Here is a 5,473-nt window from a genome sequence, read left to right on the forward strand (position 1 = left end):
GTGAAATTCTGCCAATTTTTTTTTAATTTAGTGGCATTTTTGTACTAGGACCTTGAAAATGCATTGACCTTGACATCTAGGTATTCAATGCTGCATATTTATTTAAGATACATTATCATCATGAGAAATAAACATTGAAATATACAATTTCCTATATTAATATCAAATTGTGTGCCATATTAAGAATGTTTTTTGTTTTATGATTTAGTTATTTATGGCGGCCATCTTGAAGGTATTCTTTGATTTCTCGGTCTTCATCATACTTAAGGTGCACGGAATTCAGCGTCTAGCGTTACTGTTTCAATATATTTTTAAAATACCGAAAGGGAAAAATAATGAAAATCACATATTATACGTTTATCTAAAAGTTCTTCATGAAACTCTGTTTAAATATTTTTTGTCTTAAAATACGATTTAAGAGACGGTATAAAATTGTAAAAATGAATTATTTATAGCTCACTACGTTTGATACCAAATTTGTTTTAACTATATAAACATACTGATTTTACGCATTTGTTACTTTAACATATTAGTCAAGAACTTGGTGATGTGATATTATATTTCCTTTTTTAAGTGAATATGAATAATATTGACATGCCTCGGTTTTATATTACCTTACCAATGTTAACATAATGTCATTTGCATAAACTGATAGTTTATGAAAGAAACCATTTTCTGATGAGTCAGAAATTAACACGTGATTACAAGTCACTTGCGCAAACTATACAATTGCTGCGCACTAAGATCGACAAAATTACGCAAGGCTGCGATGTAGTGTAAACATGAACTATCTAGTTGTATAAAATGCTCTTAAAATGAGAAGAAAATGAGCCATAAGGAGAAAGGCTTAAAGCGTGCTTTATTCAAACAGTGAGTATTTTATCATATAATTTTATGAAATTGTTAACGAACAACTGTATTATGTCTAGGCTGTTTTGAACTTATTTCACCAGAGAGATTCTCAAGTGAATTTCTGTTAATAGTTTATCTTTATGAAACGTATAAGAACTCAATAAACAGGGTTGTCATTCATGAATTATCTTTAGAAGTAATGTAGATCTGAATTGCTTTTAGCTTCAATACAAAAATGTAACCTTGAAAATCTGTTAAACATTTGAACGCAACACGTTTAAAGTGAACTTTCACTAGTAACCATAATATGCAGACTTAACTTCTACAGCTACATATATATGCTTAAAGTGAACTTGAACAAACGACTTTGAAATTTAGCTTCAACTTCCACAGCTACATATATAGTTTTAAAGAGAACTTGGACAATTGGCATAAAGTTTTAAAGTAAACTTGCGCAAACGACTTCTTTTTTCTCAACTGTTCGAAAGTACATGCAATGTGGTTAAAACTAAACTCTCCAGTAATACGATGCGTTTGAAAAAGCATCGACGATAAATACACAGGTGAATACCCTATAAACGTTACAGTCATGAACTTAATTGTTACTTTAAAAGAACCGTCTAAGCGATTTTAAGCCGGTTCTCGTCTCATTGAAACTATATTCCGTGTGTTGAATTAATATTTTGTACCAATCTAACATCTGCGTCTTCTTGCTTAAAATGCGTAGATATAAAGGAGAAAACATGAATATATAAAGCCAGGGGCCGATCTTTGATTTGAAGTTAGAAGGGACGCACGTTTGACGTGCATCCTTCCTCTGAAACTGAACTTTATGGGCTTCAAATATGATTTGGGGGTTTAGGACCTCCTTCAGAAACATTTGAGCTAACTTAAGTCCGGTGCATTCTGGTTTATCAGTTCCAATATTGCCATAAACTAACTTTCAATTGAGAAGGGCGTCTGGTATCATCATCCTTGAGCCGCGAATTAATACATCTAAATAATATCGGCTGAAATAATTGTATCAATATTCAGTATTTTTTTACTATGTTTCTTTAACAACGATTGTAAAGAAAGTTATATTAACTGATACTAAATCAATCTTGTTGGCACCAATATAATACTCATGTTTTGGGTTTGTATTCAATATATACACATGTTCATGTTAACATTTATTGATTTGATTATTGTTTTTTACATTTGTTCGCAAACTATTAAACCAAACATTTCAATATAGCCCTTTTCATGATAATCAAACACCTTAAACGATTAACCATGTTTCTGTGCTATTCTGACCAGAACAGTCTCGAATGACAATACTTTGAACACATATATCAGGCGTTCAGAACTGTATTTAAAACATGTAGACACATCGTGTCAAAGATTGATTGACTTAGTTTTTAAAAGGTAAAAATGTAAAGGTACGTAGATGAAATAAACCAACGATGGTCGAGCTAGATTGTATTTAGTATCATATTTGAAATCTGATAATCTTGAATACAGAATAATTTAACGTACTTTTAACGCTGAAGAAAAGCTTAATATTTCAATTTACTATTTAAGTCCGTAAATGATGAATACGGTTTTGACTAAATTGATTATACCATTTTTCATACAAATTACACTGTAATACCATCCGATACTTCCGTTTTGATAATCTTATGTCGCTCACGACTGAAAGACGGCTTTTGGTTTCTCCCAGCTTGCATGACTTTTCTATCACAAAAAGGAAGTTTTTCTTGTCCCCACTTAATGAACCAAGGCTATTATGCTTCTTTTATGTCAGCAAAGCGTAAGCGATATTTCGATGTTCTAGCCATAAATTGCTTTTTGAAACTGGTCGACATTTGGGTATCGCGGGGGAAATAGGAGCGTGTAGATATTATTTAACTATTTCTATATTAGACGTATCAATATTTATATCATGTATTTTTCAATGTAAACATTCAGACAAGAAAGACAATTGTATATATATGTATATACGGGTACACAGGTAGGCTAGATTTCAAACGCTCCTTTAATATTATGCAAAGTCTAAACGATGACAGAATACAAACATATACCATTCTTTGAAAACGAAAAACAATAAACAGTAAATAAGAAAACCCGACTCTAACGACTTTATGTTTTGTATTGTATATGTTGTTTTATGGGACAGAGCCCTTTCTTTATATATATATAATATGTCTTTGACTTAGACATGCATTAAAAAAAAGAGTTATCTAGCTAGAAATTACGTTTTATAGTTGGGAACACCTGTCAAAAGTATCATTGCAATCCATTAAGTATTTACGTCATTGTGTTACATGAAAAACCTTAACCAGAATTTTTAAGTCCATAAAAATGGCAATAGTTTGCAATATAGGCAAAACGAAGTTTAACTTTATTATTTAAATAAGCTGGTTGAATACTAACATAAGTATGGTTGAACGCCGAGCCGTAATCAGAATTTCTCAGTCGAAAAATATTGAGCTATAATTTGACTGAATTATTTACGAAATAGTGTTATATAACTTATTATTGAAGTTGGTTAGCTAGGTCGTAGCTAGTTGGGAACAAATTTCTTGATTTTAATTGTTTAACATGATGTATTTGCTAAGACATTGACTGAAATGGGGTCACATGCTAGACCGTAACCAGAATTTCCTATTATAACATTTAGTAGTATAAAGGGTCATCAGTTGCATTATAAGAAAAAAGGAGTTATCTTACTAAATAAATTAAACAAGTTTGATGATTGAAAACGGTTTCACAATGTTTAAATGAAATTCATCTCATAGTTGTTAACTTATTAACTAATATGAACCTACATGCAACCATGACTTTTAAGCTGAATAAATTGCATTAAGTTCATGATAGAGTTATGTCATTTGCTCAATTAAATAGGTTTGGTGATGTTGGGAAACCTTATATTAAGTTGCAATCCCATTTATAATATAATTGCAGAAATCTTGACTTAAATGTACTTACTCGAAAACCCTTAACAAAGATATGACACTGATATATGAGCAAGTGTGAGTAGTATAGCTTTCCTTAATATTCAAATAGTCGACCTCAGATTGCATTTTAACTGTGCACGTATAATTAAAGTATAATCATTTATCAAAACGAAAAAATTTCCTTTGTTCGAGGCCACAGCATTCCCGTTAATTTTAGTAATCGAACGGCAGACAACTTCAACACCCTTCTACTGTTATAAATATCGGTAGTAAAATGCTTAAAGACTGGCCTTTTCAATTAATTAAGAAAATGAATAGCAGGATAACTCAAATCTGCTAACCATATTATCATGTTCCCAGCTTTAATGTTGAGTGGTTGTTGTAAAGCGAAAAAATGACAAGATTGAAAAAAAAAACAAGGTTTCATATGTTATTAAAAATGGCTAAAAGGTATTAAACTGCGTGAATCATTGCTGATGTGAATATATGTTTTGTTTGAAATATAATTTATACTACTATTCTTTGCTAAGTTTTAGTAACGTATTATTAACGTAACCTTTTATCGATAAAAAAACGGGTGTTTACTTGTTATAGAAATAAATATTTACACTTCTAAGATAAATGGTTCCCTGAATGTTCTGTGGTATTAAATAAAGGAAGTAAAGAGACACATTGTTAAGTAAGGTTTTTTTCGCGGTTCAGACAAGAGTCAATCATTCTGTATTGATGTGTTGAAAGACAGGTCATGCTAGCATTGTACTAACATTAACTAGTAAAATACTACCGGCACGCACATCAAAGGGCAATACTTACAAAGGATTAAGAAAAAACTGGTTGCATTAGGCCCGCTTCCTAAAAAATAGGTACCTGATAGCAAATGAATATCATATAAAAGTCGGGTTATCCGGAAATACCTTTGTCTGCATTGAAATGGCTATGAACATAATCATGTCGATTCGTTCAAATATTATTAACCGGCTAAATGTCAATTTATGAAATATAAAGCTCACAAAGGAAGGCTTAGAGAACCCATGACAACGCCTCTTGTTATGACCGCTATTTTGATAAACTAAGTTCAGTACTCAAACTAATAATGCAGATTGTGAATGGATATTATTATTTTTACTTCCTAAGAATTGTATCAATTTTGCATTCTATTCTTTTCCAACCAAAAGTGGTTGACGTCTTTGCTTGTAACTACTACTGGTAAAGAAAAACTCTTTTCATCAATAAATAAATTTAAATAAAATACGGTATTTATTAAACGAACTAAAAGCGAACAATTTTCAAAATTAAACCGACAATATGATGTTAAAATAAAGTTGCTCTTTTATATATATTCAATTAAAATCATTTATCGCATAAGTGAACCTAAACATGTATTAGGAATAAATATAGAACTTATACCATATCACTTAATGTCAACGGAATATTATTACTTAGGAAGTTTATAGCTATTGTTCATAAATAGTAGTCCTTGTAGTTTTAGTTTCGTTTGGTGCGTCAATGTGCCGTGTCTGTTTATGTACATCTGTATGATCATAACGATTGTTTTAAGTTACTGTTTCAGTTAAACGTTCACATGTAAACATGTATGCCGGAAGGTTTTATCATAAGTACACTTAATAATTTTCCGATTTTAAAACAATACAGCAAGGGTCTAATTGTGTTAATATCTCGTT

General features: G+C 30.9%; 1 protein-coding gene across 2 annotated transcripts in view; it reads left to right on the forward strand.

Annotated features, from left to right (window-relative positions):
* The first annotated feature begins 739 nt into the window (after window positions 1-739).
* The window catches only part of LOC128222173 (uncharacterized), a 12,681-nt gene continuing 7,947 nt past the window's right edge, over window positions 740-5,473 (forward strand). The window contains exon 1 of one of the 2 annotated variants that reach the window (XM_052931057.1): window positions 740-870. The gene's annotated coding sequence lies outside the window, so the exon portion shown is untranslated. The remainder of the gene's footprint in view (window positions 871-5,473) is intronic. The other variant, XM_052931056.1, reaches the window with a different exon arrangement.

The sequence above is a fragment of the Mya arenaria genome, chromosome 16 (genome assembly GCF_026914265.1).
Source record: "Mya arenaria isolate MELC-2E11 chromosome 16, ASM2691426v1".
NCBI lineage: Eukaryota > Metazoa > Mollusca > Bivalvia > Myida > Myidae > Mya > Mya arenaria.